General features: G+C 44.2%; 1 protein-coding gene across 6 annotated transcripts in view; it reads right to left on the reverse strand.

Moving 5' to 3' along the window:
- The window catches only part of MAP3K13 (mitogen-activated protein kinase kinase kinase 13), a 70210-nt gene that overhangs the window by 39915 nt on the left and 11929 nt on the right, over nt 1-18366 (reverse strand). For 4 of the 6 annotated variants that reach the window (XM_042878302.1, XM_042878300.1, XM_042878305.1 and 1 more), the window contains exons 2-3: nt 15496-15612; nt 1733-1875 (exon numbers count right to left, since the gene is read on the reverse strand). The gene's annotated coding sequence lies outside the window, so the exon portion shown is untranslated. Of the gene's footprint in view, nt 1-1732; nt 1876-7137; nt 7218-15044; nt 15097-15495; nt 15613-18366 lie in introns of those variants that run through there. The other 2 variants (XM_042878303.1, XM_042878304.1) reach the window with 2 other exon arrangements.

Below are 18366 nucleotides of genomic sequence, written 5' to 3' on the forward strand. Positions count from 1 at the left end.
GCTTGTAAACACAAGTGATGCCTATGTGAGAAAGAATGGCAGTCATGTTCAAAAACATGGCAGCTGAAGCATTAACCCCAGGACATCCCAGGACAGTTCTGTCATAGCAGTATACAAAACCTGCAGTACTTCACGAGGAGAGTAACAACAGTGAGAACACATCCTCTTCAAGCTGAGGACTGCAAGGCTGCTCAGACCCAACATCCCACTCAGTAGGGAGGCAAAGTTTGCAGAAAGTGCCTGTATCCCCTGCATAAAGAATCTAACAGTGTCAGGAAAAAAAGATATAGACAATAAACCACATGATTACAGCATGTCTGGTTGACTTTCTCCCCCACTGCTTGTGATTTACTAGACTTCACATTCCTCCACAGAGGCACTTTTTGTCCTTAAGGCACCTCTATGCCACTAGGACCCCACAACTGTGCATATTACACACCAAACCAGAACACCTTTTCTATTAACCAAAGAAAATGGGACCAATAAAAAGACACAGTGCTGATGAAGAAACTGATGAATTGTTGGTGAAGATGCAAGGGCAGGGTAGTTTATGCAACTAATTGCACTCATTGAGATGAAATAAAGTTTAAATCAAGGGAGAATGCCTTTCTTTAGTAAAATACCTTCATTATAAACCACAGCACGATAGAGACTGAACACATGAATGCTTTGCCTCTATAGCACCCATTATTGCTCACAGAACAACTGAAAATTGAGAGCTTTTGTATTATATTATTTTATATGTATCTCCACCTTTCCTGTTCCTGCAATCCTTCATATGGGTGGCTCACATCTCTATTTTTCTCCTGTATGAATTGTCTTAATAAAATTTATAGAACAAGGCTGTTTTCAGTCTCCTTGAGATTGGAAAGGTTTCTTGCCTTCTGCATACATCCATTCACAAACTGAAAAAAACTACAATGATTTTACAGTTAAAGGAATGATTTCTCAGCTACTGTCTGTAAAGAAAACAAGAACTTTTTTTTTTTTTTAAACAATATTCCTCTAAGCTTAATTCCCAAAAGATTATAGTATTACTTTACAATCTGCTCATTCTCACAGTTCTCACATACTCTGCACCCTATTTGAAGTGTTAGATACCTTCTTTTCATACAAAAACACAATAAGAAAGCCCCTGATTGCAGCTGGTACTTGCCAAAGGGCAGCATCAGACAGAAAGTGAGCACACAAGCTCTGCACTACCTATGGCAACAGACATCAGACACAAAATCAGCAGCAAGAGCCAGCAAATGAGTGCCCATAGCACAGCAGTTACCTCCAGCAGTCAAGTCTGATATTACTACAGACATTAAGCATAGTTTTAGAAACACTGAACAGTTGCTAGAAAACAAACAAATGGCTAAGAGCATCTTGTTCTAGCATTATTTAGCCTATAGCCTGCTTCTCAATTTTGAAGTGAATCATTATTCTCTACATTTTATGGAATTTCACTGGTGTGTCGACTTGTTTCCTCCTGTTCACTACAGACTGCATCTGAATCAGAACCCATTAGACGTCCTGCAACTAAGCTACTGCAGGAGAGTGATGTTAGCAGTGACACGGCTGTGGACATACTGTCACACAAGATGGTAAGTTTACCTCATCCCCACCTTTGAAAAGCAAAGCACATCTAAAATTTATGGGTAGCTGCAGGAGTGAGTGCTTCATTGTTTTATGCTTGCTCAAGTTTCTGACTCACTGCTACAGCTCAAGCACAGACAGCTGTGGGTACCTGAACATTCTTCCAGGTGCACTGAAAGCCCATGTCCCCTTGGCTTGCTGTACATGTGACTCTTCAAGTCAGGTAAACCAAGCTGGTCCCTGAAGCTGCACCACAGGTAATGCTCAAGACAGCCCAGCACCGAATTCTTCTCTCTAGAAAGAAAAGCAGTAAGGAAACTCAGAATCCTATTGAACAAAAATCTGTTTAATTAATTGCTCTTAGTACCCCCCAGAACATCTTATTAGCACACCTTGATGCTACACGGTACATTTAAACGCAGCAGAAAACTGCCAAATTAAGTATGTGCTTTCAAAAAGGATGGGAGCTGGAAGCAGAAAGACTTCATCACATTTAGCACATCCTTCCTTAGCACACTCTATAGTTCTTTTATGTTACAGTGTTAATCTAAATTAAGAAAGCAGCTCCCACAATAGAGCTCGCAGCTTTCCATGTTAAATGCATACATCTCATTCTGGATTGGATTTTAAAGTAACACACGTTAAGATAATCTATTAATGATTTTTCTCTAGTAATTTTATAGCTACACTTCAAGTTGTTTCCCTATTTTTAAGGAAATTTTAGGAAAGGCACAAGCTGTTACAGTCCTCCATCATACACACAGCTCATCGTACCATCTTCCCTCTTGCCATCACAACCATGCAAGCAAAGACACTGGGGCTTCCAGTCCTCAGCCTGCTGCATATTCTTCCCATCCCACAAAAATGTAAAGGACTGCAAGACAGCCCAGCTCTGTAAGCCAATATTCTTGGTAATCAATCAATCAATCAATAACATGAATAGAACAAATACAAAACCACTCATATGCAACAAAGAGAATCATGTGATCTGGAAACTATTACAGAACGCACCTGGTGATCAGATTTTTCTTCCCCTTTCCTATCAGCCAAGGATTTCTTTCAAGCTGTTACTTCTCATCCCAACAAAATACCAGCAGAATGCTGAGACTCAAACACGATCCCCTACAGATGTATTTTATTTAAAGAACTGAACAAACAGAATGCTATTTGCTTTGAAATTCTCCTACAAGTGCTGAAAGCAGAGCTGCGACTGTTGCATTGTGCTCAGCAGAACTCGGATTGCATTTGGTTTAAGATCTGTTAGAGATGCTGCTCACTGCTGTGGTGTGGCTTTGCACTCTCGTGATGGCATCTAGTTCAAAACAGAAGATTTTGTGCAGAATAAATACTTACAGGGAAGATGCATGAACAGCACAAAGCCAGTAGCTGCAGCTGACTTCTTCAGTCACCTTTGTCCCAACCTGGCTGCTGGTCCCGGATTATTGCCGGTCTTTAACTACCCGGGCCTTGAAGCCCTGGGAAGTTCCTATCCCAGCTCAACAAGGTGGGAGGGTTTGTTGTTTTAACTGTTTGCTGATAGCAGCTTATCAGCAAGTTTTCAAAGGTTAAACATCACATTTGCATGGCAAAGAGACAGAAAGCACAAGGCTAACTTTGGATTTGTGCTACCCTCCCTGCTGCAGCAGGTTCCTCCAGCAAGAGCCAGGGCTCCTATACACCACTGCCCACAGTGCCATCCAGAGAAGGAAGAGAAATGAAAATCTCTGTTCAAAAAAACCATAGCCAGGGCCAGCCCTGCTTAATTAAACAGTGACACCAAGTTACACACTTATTTCTAATTCATCCTGGCTGAAGCCACACACCAGCAGCAGCTGCCTCTCTCGATTACCAACCAATGGAATCATAGAACAGCCTGGGTTGAAAAGGACCACAATGATCACCTCGTTCCAACCCCCTGCTATGTGCAGGGTCACCAAAGTCACCAACCAGCAGCCCAGGCTGCCCAGAGCCACATCCAGCCTGGCCTTGAATGCCTGCAGGGATGGGGCATCCACAGCCTCCTTGCGCAACCTGTGCCAGTGCCTCACCACTCTCTGGCTGAAAAACTTCCTCCTAATATCCAACCTAAACCTCCCCTGTCTCAGCTTAACACCATTCCCCCTTGTCCTACCACTACCCACCCTCACAAACAGCCGTTCCCCCTCCTGTTCATACGCTCCCTTCAAGTACTGGAAGGCCACCATGAGGTCTCCCTGCAGCCTTCTCTTCTCCAAGCTCAACAAGCCCAGTTCCCTCAACCTTTCCTCACACAGAGCTGCTCCTCTGCTCATCTCAGTGCCTCCTTTGGACCCACTCCCAGAGCTCCACATCCTTCCTGTGCTGGGAGCCCCAGGCCTGGACACAGCGCTGCAGATGGGGCCTCACAAGAGCTGAGCAGAGGGGGACGATCACCTCCCTCTCCTGCTGGCCTAACCTAAGTGAACAGAACCCCATAGTGAACAGAACTGTCATTTAAAAGTGTTTACTGCCTGCCACTCTGCCCACTGTCACATCTTCAAAGCGTTCTGGCACAACTGAAATTACCAATATTAATAAGCACAGCCTAATTTAGCCCCTGACGTATGAACAGAGCTCACAGTGTTTTACTCCACACATTCACTTGGTGAAGTCAAAGGCCAGGAGATGCCACCAAAGCAGCCCTGTTCCTCCACACAGGGAGAACAGATACACATCTCCCACGATGCATCCACAGGTACGTCGCTGGCCCACCTGCTTTGTGGGGTCACTCCTGCTGGAAGCCACTCGCCCACAAATGGCTGTACACACTCTGTGTTCCGTTTACAAGATGTGTCCTCAGCACATCAGTAGCAGTGGAACCTCAGAGGCTCTGAGCACATTGCCAGCTGGGAATAGGCCAACGTGCAGATAGCAGTGACCTGGGAAGGTGCAGGGATGCTGAGCGAGGCAAATCGGGCTGCAAGGTACGCTGGCAATTTGGCTACTGTGGGAAAAGAACAAGCAGCTTCTGTACAACACCCATTAGTGTAAAAGCTAGGATAACACCATTCAAATCAATGTTGATATTGGAAGAATTCACCTATTTCGGAGGCAGCAGACCTCTGTATCAGCCTTTCTGCACAGGCAAGCTGCACTGTGAGCATGTAAGGAGAGCTGCCCTGAGGGATGTGCCAATCGTACAGGAGAACAGTTGCAGGCAATCCTAGGGAGGCCTGGACCTGCATCACACTTCCTGAGCATCTGTGAGCACACTCCTCATAGCTCACTTGGCTGGAAGCACCCTCACTTCTGCAGGTCCCACATTTATACCCATTTACACCCACATTTACATTAACATACTGTCTGGTTTATTAGAACTAGTTCTCTCGGGTTCCTCTGCCACATCTGTGTTGATAGTGTCTAAGGTCTTTGGATACATTAAGTGATGTGCCTGATACATGCTAGCTGTATGTTGCTACCTTCTCCCACACCTCTCTTGAAGCAGTCATCACTGAAGTGCTTATTCCTCTCTATTTCAGGAGCAGGGGCTTTTAGCATCCACGCAGCGCCATTTCAAGCTACAAAAAGGTAAATCAAAGAAGTAGACTGCTTCTGCAGGGAAGATTAAGCACTTATGACATCCCCTGGTTCCTGTAAAAGTCTCTGGAACAATCCTCTCTTCTGCAAGCTATCTTTCCTTCTGGCGTGCCCAATAAGCAACCATTCTCAGGCTTCAGGCCACAGAGCAGTCTGCAATAAGATCCAAGACATCAAAAATACCTGACTGCTCCTTACAGAAACCAAGTCATTCAACACAGCTTACAGTGTCAGTAGGTAACATGCTGCAGCGTTGTGTTACCTAGACTGAGGAGTAAGGAGCTCCTACCCAATTACATCACCTTGATGCAATGAGACTGCCAAACACATCAAGGTGCAAACAGTTGAGGCTAGAAAGGATCAACCCTTCCCCATTATTTCCTTGAATCACTCCTATCCTAAGGAATAGGCTTAGACTGATCAAATAAATTTATGAAGGGAGAGAAGTTGTGGATTAGCATTTCTAATGACTAAAATTGCTTATCTGAAAATGAATGCATTCCCTGACCACTATGGAGACCTCTACCTCCACTTTTCTTCCTTTTCTAGCTTTCACCTCTCCCGGACCATAACCTAAACATCATTATCTGCTTCTCCCCCCTCTGTTGTCAGAGAAGAGCCCATTCCCTTCCTTGTTTATATCCTTCTCACCTCAACTAACTCTTCTCACTGTTGGCAAGCTAGAAGGTAATAAACTACAAATGCTACCAAATCTATGGAGAGCTGTCCAGCCTTTGGAAATCCTCCATACAAGGACTGCAGGTCAGTAAAGAGTGCACACATTTTCCCTTTTGAAAGTATGACTGGATGTCAAAGCACATACACTAATATCCCCTTATTTTGCACCCTCCTCAAGACTGGGAGTACGGTTTAGAAAGTGACCATGCATTTCAGAAGCACGCTCGACCAGTAGATTTTTTCTTTCCTGTGGTAGTGAAAAAAGCTGAAGGAACAGAAACCGACAGCAAAACCACAATTAACCTACAGAGAGAAAATTAAGTGCTGCGAGCACACCCACATCAGAAGCCTCTTTTTCACTGCAATTAGCTGCTGGCAGTAAGCTTGCAAAGCCAAGACAGCATCTAATGTCTTCCACACACACCTCAAATAGGAACACACTACTGCTGAGACAGCAGGACCTCAATTTTCACTGCTGGCTGCTTTGAACTTCCAGCTTCCCAAAAGCCAATGACTCTTCTTCCTATAGAACAGCAACCTTTGCAGGCATGTGGATAAAGAGGCCAGATCTGATGCTAAAAAGACATGGATGACAACAAAACACTGGTGTGCTGTGCTGTTCAAGTGACAGGAAACAATAAATCTTTATATTGGCACATTACAATATGATTATACTGTAATTGCAACGTCCTTGTGAGACAAGCATGCTACTTGCTTTTGAGAAACTCTTAAAATAAGATAAAAGGCACTCAGCAAATTAAAGAGCTTTTTCTGTATCTCATCAAACATTGGTTAATGATCCTGCCTTCATACAGAGGCTGCAGAAGAGACACATCCCAAAGAAGCACCTCACCAACCAGCTCACAGAACACCTCCTGGAGCCCTGGCTTCAGTCGTGCTTTGTGATGTACAAATGTAGGGAGGATCCTTCTAGACCAAGCTCAAGGTGACCACAGTGACCCCCAGATCAGCACTCAGTCCCAGAAGACACAGATACACTAATTAGTTGGAGCTGGGGAAGCCTGCAGCTATGCAACATCTTCTGCAGTGCTTCTTGGGCGCTAATAAAGTTAACAGTCATTACCAGAGCTGTAGTTTACATCTTATTTCTTACTGAAGAGCCGAAAGGAAGCCTCCCTACATCTCCAACTCACAATAGCAGCTCCATTCTTCCAGCACAGAACAGGCTGTAAATATTGGCTGAAAACAGTTATTCCCGCTGGGGGCTGGTAAGTGACTGTAATTGTTGGCAGCAGTTGGGGGCCAGGGGAGTCTCTCTTGTGCCAAACAGCAGACAGAACAAAACACAAAAAATGACTGCACCTTGCATACACTGCAACTGCTGATCCTGGATAGTCTTGAAAGAGCCATAGTCTTGAAACACCCACAGGATTCTTGAGTTTGTGTTTAAGTTGAAAGAGAAAAAAAAACATTTTAGAACAGTTCTACTCAACTACCAAAACTACTTAAAAGCAAAACGACTGAGAACGTGCTCTGCCCTTTGTGTCTCACGTTCAAAGCTTAACAGTATCACAGAAGGGAATGTCACCAACACATCTGCAGACCTGTGCACAGTGATGCTGGTTAGGATTTTCCTTTCAACAGAGCTTACTCCAGAAACACAAGCATGCTGTCAAGGTATTTCTGACTGATCTCAGTAAATAAAATAAACACAAACCATGAACAGAAAATACATACACAGAGCACTGCTTAACAAGCACAAAGCTCAGCCACATCAATAAAGAATATCACATATTTTCCCCATTTCCTTCAATCAATAACACCCAGTAGCTTGTTTAGCCTTTCATAAGAAATCCTTTGCATAAGCTGATCGATACATAACAATTTGTGGACAAAACAGTTGAAGTTCTGTTACTGAATATTCAACTCCTACCAAGTATCTGTGTTAGCTGGGTTGCAAACCTGAAGGTCAAAAGCTGTATGTTGACATGGATTTACTGACTGGCCCCGAAAAGATGAAGTAGTAAAGGCAGAATCCAGAAAGGCCAAAAGACAACTCAGTATGTCTTCTGAAGACTACAGCAAGGTTTCCACAGGAGGAGACTGCTGGCTGGGATGTAAGCATGAAGCAACCCCTGAGAAACCATTCTGCTCATTTTCTGCAGAACTGCTACCTATTGTATAGGAAGATGACAAGCAGAGTTTGTAATGTGGTGAACTTTAGGGCTGAAGAGAAGGAGAGCAGCAGAAGGTGGCCTTTGAAATCAAGGTCTTTGCTACTGCAGTTTCAGTATGTATTCTCTTGCTCCAGGCAATCATCTGCTCTCACACAATTCCCAGAAAGACCAAATTCTGCTTCAGAGGTCGAACAAAGCTCAGGAAATCTTTCCCCTCAAAAAGAAAAGTATCTTGGAAATATGAAGCAATCAGAACAATGTGGCTTTCTTCCCCCATCAAGTGCCCAAGGTAACAAAGGTAATCAAGATAAAGGCACAAAGTAAGACTTCGACTGCAGACACTAAGTATCTAATACAGGTACCACTTTTCTACCTTATGCTTTGTGAAAATCATTTCAGATGACACAAACAACAATTGTCTTCAGATCATTAAAAGAGCCAGCCATGAAGAATGTTTAATGCTCACTTCTGCCTCCCCTCTGGGCTTGTCTCCTTTCCTCCTCTGTGTAAGTAACAAGTTGATCAGGTTCCTTCCTGCATGCATCATCAGGAGGCATTACAGAAACACTACAGGGAAGAGCACGCCTTAGGAAAAGGAGGTGAAAAAGTTATGTTGAAAAGTGCTTGCCATCACTTCTCCAACAGCTCAGTATCACCAGGCAGCTGTGGTTATTTACCAGTATTTCTCAGCTGCTGTCCCTTTTCTGCTCCCAGCACTGAGAAAACACCACCACTGCAGGTCCTCTGTGGAAGCCAGGTGCTGTGCTGGTACCGGATGGGACAGGAATGACCCTGAGTGGCTCAGCATCTTAGTTTCAGATGGGGTGGAACTGTTTTCTTTAGAGTATCTGGTATGATGCTATGCTTAGGTTCTAGGAGAAAAACAACGTTGCTGCCACACGGATGTTTGTAGCTGCTGCTAAGCAGCAGTGTACAGAGCCCAGGCTGTCTGCAGCAAAGGGCTGGGAGGGAACAAAGAGAATTAAGACAGCTGACTTAAGCTGGCCAAAGAGATATTCCATACCATATGAAGAGGATGAGAGTTTATCTCTCACTCTTCCGCTGCTCAGGGGCTAACTGGGCATCAGTCAGGGGGTGGTGAGCCATTGCTTGTGCATCACTTTTGTACACATTCATATTCATATATGTCATAATTACTATCTTCTTCCTTTTCTGCCTTCGTAGTTTTATCTCAACTCACAAGTTCCACTCTGAGTTTTTCTTATTCTCTTCCCCATCCTACTGGGAAGGGAGTAGTGAGGGAACGACGGGGTGATGCTGGGTTAAACCACAACACCCAGCTGTCAGGAACTGAGAAGAACCCTTCCCTGACAAACACACAGGTCAGAAGAGCACATCCGTCTGCCCTCCCTGTCCTACCACACATTTGCACACAGTTTGCTCTTCTTCTTTTTAAGCACCAGAAAGAGTGAAAATAATTCCTAATCCATTCATCGTTAGTCTAACTTCTGTTTTCAGTAGTAACTGCTCCTCACACCTCTTGCAGTTCTGACTTCCGCTGCCGCTGTGTGCTTTTCCCTCTAACTAGTAAGAGTGAGAGCTGACGCTTCCCTCACCCCTTTTTCCTCCTCTTGTTGAAACCTTATTTCCACTGCTCTAATAGTTCTTGACTTAACTAGGACAAGGAAAATTATTCCGGGCTCCTCTGTCCTAACAGTGCGGCTATTCCATATTAACCATCCAGAGCACAAAAAAGTCACACTGGAGCCTCAGGCAACCATTCTAATGTTCCCTTCAATTCATAGTTTAATATAACCACCCAGTTTTACCAGATGTGTCTGTAGCCATTGCATTCACTGCTACATATATCCACTTTCTTTTTGCACAGAAATACTCCAGCATGAACAAAACTGAGAAAGTTCTGTTTGTGGCTATGCATGATGATGTTTGTGTGACAGCATTCTTCCTGAGAGGTCCTAATAAGCCAAAGAGATGGATATGTAAGTAGACCTTAACTTTGTATTATCCAACACCAGTGTCACTGCCCTTTTATTTCTCCTATGGGTACAAAGTATTTCTGCAGAATTGGGTTCACCCATAGCAGAGCAGTTTGCAAACCTCAGTACCATTGAGGATAGGAGCTCAAAACAAAAACCTTTGTGGCATATATCCTAATTCTACTGCACAGCTTTGTCATTTCTGATGCTGAACAACAAAATGAAGTTGTTTTCAATGTGCTATAAGCAAGCAAATCACCTGCATTTTTTCAGATGTCACTTCCCATAAATTGCCAATATTTAACTGCAAGAGACAGCTTGCTAGGTACATGCATTGCTACCTCCTGTAAGAAAAGTGCACCCAGACAACCTCTCCTTTGAGCACATGGGCCAGGTTTTGCAACTCTTCTCTCAGGCTGGTTTCAATTGTCCAGAGTCTGCACCTGAAAGAACCTGCTTGGACATAAGCTCACCCCTCAGTTTTGGTGCTCAGAGTACAGTACTTCCCCACTGACAAGCAAGGAATTCAACACCAGCTCATTTTGCAGTGTGCACTTGGCCACCCTGATGCTAGAAACAGCTGGCTGAAGGCTGAGACCCATGCAGGACAGAGCAAATACAGGGACTGCTATAACCACTAAGCCCCATGAGGGCTGCCAGCAGCAGGTCCCCACATCCCCGCCACCAGCAGGAATCCCTACACCTCGAGCTGTCACCTCATCACCTTCTCTACAAAAACACCACTGAGACAACAAAATTCACTGTCCTTGCTGGAATCAAGACCTGGTCAGCATAACAAACCCAGAGGAGGGTTTGCAACTGGGAGCTCTCACCACTTTCCTTGCAGTTAGTGCACACATAGTACAACAAGCTTGTGCACCCTTTGCATCAGCGAGCATGCATCTCATCCACAGCCACTACCATAGAACCTCGGGGACAGAGAGCTTTAAAAACAGAAACAGCATAAAACCAAGGGATGTGCTGCTGTATGAAACAGCAGCTGAGACTGCCTGCACTTGGCCTTGCAGGCTTCCACTTTAATTGCAGCACACGGGAGTGCATTAATAACAATGTCAGAAAGCCCAGCATCCACTTCATTTATTTTGACGAAGGCTTTCTCTGCCCTCATCTTCACTGACTACACGTGTCAGAGGAAGGTCAAAATGGCTAAATTTTCTCCTGCACTGTACAAAGAGGCCTGGAGAACAGCAGTAAATTTAGCCCTTTCCATTTTCACTGTGGCTGAAGAAAGCGTGGAAGGAATTTATTACCATCACGTTGACTCTGGCATAACCTGGCTGCTTTTATCAACGTTGCTTAATTTAAGAGATAAAACCAGAGCTCCTTTTTGCCCGAGATTAAAAAGATCCATCAACTCGAAGATAGCAGCTAGATTTCAAGGAAAAATTAAGTGTGGGAACACATATGTGAGCAGAAGACTTGAGCACCTCTCCCAACACGGTTATCTCAATACAGGCTGTACTGCAGTGCTCGTGCACCAGGAAATGGAGACAGAGTCAGATGTTAAACAAACCAAGTACCTTATTAACGACACTAAACTTGTCCTTTACTCAGCAGCGTTGAGTAAACACGTCAGTTTAATAGAAATGTAATTATATTTTAAGATGGCGAGTGCAAATGTTCTGGAGAAACAATATCTTCTGATTTGATAAGACAACACGCAGACAAATAATGCTAGCTGGCAAATTTACAACAAAGTAAAAAAGCTGCACTTCTCTCACACTTATGTAGCATCACACACACGTAGCTCATGTACACATAGCCATAATGCAATCCAACATTGTTCAATAAGTCCACTCAACGTATAAACATAGGAAAAATATACACCATAAGAATAGAATTGTTATATTCAGGAAGCTGGGGAAAACGCTACAACAATCCAGTGTGATACTTCAGCTACTAAAGCTACCAAACTGAATGACAGCATAATGTGCTCTGGTAACCAAAATGGATTTTCTTCATAGCAGAACTTAATAGAAGGCAGACACACTGTGGCCATCAGTCCGGATGCTCCAAAGCAGGCTGCAGACTGGCACTGTGAGATCCCAGATCAGGGAGCCCTAAAGTGTTGTTCTTAGAAAGCTAATCAAGGAGCAGTGGCTGTGTAAATCAGCTCTAAGAGCATCAGGTCTCAGGCAGATATTGATGGAGCAGCCCACTTCACCATTAAGTGAAGGCTGTCAGATCCCAGCAGCAATACTTCACACCCCGCTGAAGCAAAACAGCTCCCAACACAGCAAAATGAAGCATCCAAAAAAGTCTGCGTACATCTACCAACCAAGCTGTCAAATTCACTGCCCCAGTGTTGACAGCAGCTATAAATTCAATGTGGGAATGAGTCTGATGGATCTTCCTCTAGGAAACTTGGTGTTTGTCTCAGGCTGTTACACTACTGGTACCATAAATCAGTTGTGTCTACTACGATTCCAGTTTATAACATGAAATCCTTAAGATCTCCAAAAACAATCTCTAGTGATGGCTAGGATAGCTCCCCTTGGCTGAAGAGAATAACCAGTGCCCTGCAGACAGCATCAGTAGCAGCAATGGACTGTCTAAGGGTTTATGCAGCTTTCCTTCACAACTTTAGTACCCACTGGGCTTGAGAGCTCCCCCAAAAATGGACTCATCCATCCAGCACTGGAAATGTTCTCTCTGCCAGAGAAAGTACGGATGGATGGCAATGGACTCTGGCTGGACAGCATCATCTGGTTTGTGAGACTATGCCCCATGTTCAGATTGTTCATATTTGGTCAAGGCTTACATTAAATTGGTAACAAATGCTTCTCTCAGGGAGAAAAGAATTTAGTCCAAAAACACTGAGGCAATTCCTACAAGGCCACAGGTGATACCGTTAGGGACAGAAAGACAAAGGACAGAAACTAACCAGGACCTATGTCTGTGCAAGACAGAAACTAACCAGGACCCATGTCTATGCAACATCTTATTCTTAGGACAGAAGCATGCTGCTGCCTCACTCACACGAAAAAATGTGCATAAATCCACAGCTTCATCAAAACTGAGTGGTTATCCCACATCTAAATGCAAGCAAGTCTTAGAGCACCTGCACAGGCTGGAGGGCAACACATGCCCTACTCCCTCCCAGCAAAGTTTCTTGATGAGTGCAGATACTCCCAGTGCTCTGCCCCCACATGTAAGCTGCAAACCTCCTCTCCTAGGAGACAGTAACATGGCACCAGTGCTCAGCCACCCTTGGCTGAGGCCACTCTGCAGAAGCACAGCTCACAGCTCTCCAGTCCTAATGTTCTATCTGCAGCAATCAGCCATCCTTTGAGGCAGTCAAGCAGGAACAAAGTGCTGACACCTCCTGCTGCAGTGACAGCTCTGAACACAGCATGTCCTGGTACTCCCAGGGGAGGAGGTCAGAGAAGCACTGCCTCCTGTGCCCTATCCTACAGGAGGGATGCAATCAGAACACACAGCAGATCCAGCTTGCAGGCCATCTGGCTAACCACAATGCTGCCTCTGATCAGCCTCCTCTGATCAAGAGGAGGCTTAGAGCCAAGAATCAGTACCAACTGTTTTAATGGAAACATCTCCAAATATTTTTCCAGCTACTGTTGAAAATACATATCCTAACAAGGCCAGAACAGCAAGGAGGACCAATGGAGATCTCTCCCTACCACAGCACCGTGAGAACATCCTGTGCTGAGAAAAGCTGCTGGGGTTGTGATAGCAGGTAAGAAACTAGCTGGTCAACCACAAGCAAGAAATTGGAGCACTCAAAGCAGACAGTATCAGAATGCCAGCACTACCTGGTATTTACCTAATGACTCATGCAGAGAAGAATCCATTCATTCAGGTGTACTGACCTACGGTTAGTGAACAGGTAGCAGGAGAGCTTATGAAATGACTGGAAGCTCAGCTCTTCCTGACCTCAGAGAACAAAGAAGCTTTGTAGCAAGAAAAACATCCTTTCAGTCTCTTTCCTCACTGTTGCACAATCTTTCTCCAGAGATGAGAACTGCACTTTCTACCAAGATGCAAAAGCAGAAGACACAGAGCACAAGGAAGACCAGGTGTTTCTGTTGATCTACATAAACACAAAAGTACAGATCACACCAGAATAAATATTTCCAAGTTTCCTAGGTTCCCAGTTCTCTAGATTTTTCTAGCAATAGGATTCACAGATAACATTTTACCTTCTAAACATCCTTCGTGCATGCACAAACAGCATCAGGCGTAATTACTGACTTCTGCAATCACTCAAATGTCACAACAATTTTTTTAATGTTCAGATATTAATATACAGATAGTTATTGGTGCAGAATTCATAGTTCAAACTTTAAAGATCCTTCCCTCCAAAAATAACTGAAGATCATTATACAAATACAGAACTATTCACAGCCTCCTTACACGAAAGGGATGCATAATGTGGAAAGCAACTAGGGCACTCCAAGTTCAATGATTAGTGTAGTTTGAAAGTGTAGGCTGGAAAAAACAGTCTATACAGATACATATATATACATATATATATATATATATATATATACACACACACACAGACACACACAAAACACATGCAAAGGACTCAAGGCTTCTTTTATACCCTTATTAAAGTGACAGTAAAGTTTAAATCACCGTGTTTTAAATCTTAACTGTTTGTGACTTTTCCTATTTTGATTTCTGTTATTAGAGTTAAAGGATTTTAAAATATCACTGTACAGTCACTGCCTACAGCCCTAAGGGGCTGAGCACAGAAATAACATTAAAAAATACCACAAGCTCTACAAAATGAGATGGATTTCATTTCATTGAAGCACTGTGTTCTTTACTTTGGGGAAATTAATTTACCATCCTTGACAGCAGGCATTCTTCTTCAGCTGCTCTGAGCAATGATAACATCAATTGAGGTATGACTGCAACTGAATTTGAAGAAGCCTTATCTAATTTAATACATTCAGCAATCTGAAGTTTGTCTTGCAAACTTAACTTTCCCATCCTACAAGTAAAACACCTCCCTCCCTCATCCTCCAAAAATTATCCATGCTCCACGTAACAATCAGAAAGATCAACGGGGTGGAATGGTGATAGAGGAGGTGCAATGACAAAAGGATTAGCATGATGGAGAGGTGTCAAAAGGAAAAGTGCTCACCCGAGTCTGAGGATCAAGGCTCAGAGGGAAAACTTCACAAGGGAGGAATCTCCAACCAGAGATCCTTCCCCTATGGCAGTCAGCCCTTAAATGAGGTCTAAGAGAGGTGGAGCCAAGCCTTCACCTGTGCTCCCAGGGCTGACTGGGTTCTTTCCCCAGGTGTTCAACCAGCTGCTCAGGCCGTGACTCAACAGTTCCCATACACTCCATCTCCTTCACTAAGCACTCCATTTTCTTCAAGAGTTTGGAAATGAACAATAATTCACTGACATGGTAGAAAGTACACCTACCTCCCAGATATTTCTTCCAATGGCAAAACACATCGCTTCACAAGCATGCCTCCATGGGCTGTGCCTTCCCACAGAAGCAGCTGCGCACTATCTTTGGGATGACTGATGGTCAAGTTCCAAAACATCAAACAGCTCATCTGTCACAAGCAAAACCTACTCACCTTCAAGACATGCTAGTTTCCAGTAGAAACGCATCAATAGGCTCATTTTGGAAGATGTAGTGGTCCATCAGTTTTTGTACTTATGTTTCTTTGCTGTTCCTCTCAGAAATGGGTATTCTGAAGATATAAAAAGAATCTCAATTTAAAATACAGGACACTCTCAGAAAATGATCCTGCATTACATAAACATTACGTTTTTCTTGCTTTTTGCCTGGCACACCGAAAGGTCACCGGAAACCAACCTGATAGATCCAGCTACTGAACAACTCGGCTGACTTATCTCAAAGGAAGCAGTAAGGACTCCTTGCTTTACCCCTGTGACCCTCACAGTTTACACATTTACTATCTGCTTTACAGTGGCATACTGAGAATTTACCCTGAAGGTTATGAATGGATATATGATTCTATGAGTTTATAAGTGACTTTAAAGTCACACTGGTGCCAGAACTGAGAATTAAAGCATACTACTCATGGTCTCTTTTCACCTTGTCTGCCACATTTTCATAGAATCATACAATGGTCTGAGTTGAAAAGGACCACAACGCTCATCTAGTTTCAACCCTCTGCTATGTGCAGGGTTGCCAACCACCAGACCAGGCTGCTCAGAGCCTCATCCAGCCCGGCCAGAGATGGGGCATCCACAACCTCCTTGGGCAACCTGTTTTACATAGCTTCTCTCCAGAGAAGGATCTGGGTGTCCTGGTGGCTAGCAGAGTGCTCACGTGGCCAAGAAGGCCTATGGGACCCCAGGGTGCGTAGCACAGAGCGTGCCCAGCGGGCTGAGGGAGGTTCTTCCCCACTGCTCTGCCCTGGTGAGGCCACAGCTGGAGCACTGTGCCCAATTCTGGGCTTCCAGTGACAGACAGACAGGAAAGTGCTGCACAGAGTCCAGTGGAGGGCAACAGGGATGTTCAGAGCTCCAGAGGTCCCTTCCAATCCCTATAACTTGTGCCATTTATTTGCTATGCTTGGGTTTATCTCCAAGTACTGACATCAAATTTCTCCACTTAATTCCACCAAGGTTTCCTCAATAATAGACTAGATTCCTTGGCCTCATTAGGGATGCTCAATTCCAATTGTGCAACGCAAGAAGAGCACTTCACCTGTTTGGGGTTTCGAGACTTTGATGTAGGTTTGGAAAAAGAGCCTGAAAACACAAAGTCAAAACATTCAGATTGTAAACACGCAAACAGCACACTGGAAACAAATTCCATATCAAGCCTATTTTGCAACCAAAATAATTCAAATGCTAGTAAGAATCATTCCAATTGCATAAATGGTTCACTGTGAGATTAACCAAGGTCACGTTCTCTTACATTAAGATTTTTTAAAGATTCCTCCCCTGAAAAGCCCCCCTTTAGGGCACCAACCACATTATGAAGTTCAGTGTTCCTGCACATCAGCACAACCTACATCAAAGCGTGCTACAGCCTGCCAAGTGCTGGCTGTCCAAGGAGAGGCTGCATGACTTCTAAGTGAGAGATATCCACACCCAAGAGCCTCCTAGACCGTGTGAGAGCTGCAGCTGGATGTTCAGAGATAAATGCCAACTCATTAAAATCCAACATTAAAATTTTTTTAAATATGCAAGCAATAATGGAATTGGACTAGCAGCTATTTAGGCAGATAAAATTCAACACAGCGTGTCCTGCAGCTCCTGCTATCGCTATTATGTAGGCTGCCCTTTTGCAGTGTCCATGAAAGGTCACAGTGCTAGCCAAGGCAGTGAAACCCTCCATCTGTTCTAGTTTACTCAGGTCACATTCACAAGGTTCCCAGCAGCCAGAAACCTAGGAAAAGACAGCTACTTCCCAGCAACTCCAGCTTATCATGTGCTGCTACACTAGATGCTGGAGATGCAACCTTCCCAAGAGCTTTTACCCCCTTTGGCCACAGCTGCTGGACAAGTCCCACACCTCTCAGCAGGCTCACAGGTAGGCAGGTTTGGTATGTATACCCCCAGCTCTCAGCTCTTCTCTTCCAACTCCAGCATTAAGGTGAGAAGGAGAGACAAGATAGACTACAGAATGCCAACCACTTAAAAGCAGCACTGCTGTCCCACCAGGAAACCCTTAGAGCACACAACACAAAGCCCTGCTTGGAGCTACTCATTTACAGCTATCCAGAAGCAAGCACCAGAGTCCTCCATGCAGATGGTAACCCCAGCACAGCTCCACAAAGTGCAGTTTCATTCCTGGATGACTCTGCAAAGTCTCAGTGCTTGGTCAGTAACTACACCAAGAACACAGAGGTTTGTTCTGAGTGATATCAGACTTGGAAGAGTTCTTCATCAAAACTCTCAGCATCATCTGATCTGGCCCAGGGGCCAAAGGGGCATACTTATCCCACAAAGCATAAACAAGCTCATGGAAGCCTCTAGTGCAACTCCAAGCAGCTCTGGCAATAGCCCTGCTCTCAGTAATGACTTCTAAGAGTATCTGGAAGATTTAATCCCCTAATTAAACAAAAAACTCTTCTCTCAATACACAAGCGTGGTAAATCGCACCTTGGAGATGCAAAGTTTCTGAAGACCATAATGAAATCTTTAGGAGCAACTAGGAGAAAGCATGACTTAACAGGAAAAAAAAATAAGGAGTATGAATTATTGTCACCTCTGTCAAAAGCACTGAGCTCAGTGAACACAAAAAGGGGACATCGGCCTTTTTGGCTGGGCAGGTTTCCTACCAGCATTTTTCCTGGTAACAGTGACAGTCCCCTACTGGAGAACACTGGTTTAAGGGTTAAGAACTATCTAGCACTCAGCCTGTGCAATCCAACACATTAATTCAAAATTTAACCTGTTTTTTGGTGCTGTAACCATACAGGTCTCCCACAAAACTGGCAGAAGGCCCCAGGATCTGTTGGCCAGGA

The sequence above is a fragment of the Lagopus leucura genome, unplaced genomic scaffold, assembly GCF_019238085.1.
Source record: "Lagopus leucura isolate 7727_CA_CO unplaced genomic scaffold, USGS_WTPT01 Super-Scaffold_100021, whole genome shotgun sequence".
Classification (NCBI taxonomy): domain Eukaryota; kingdom Metazoa; phylum Chordata; class Aves; order Galliformes; family Phasianidae; genus Lagopus; species Lagopus leucura.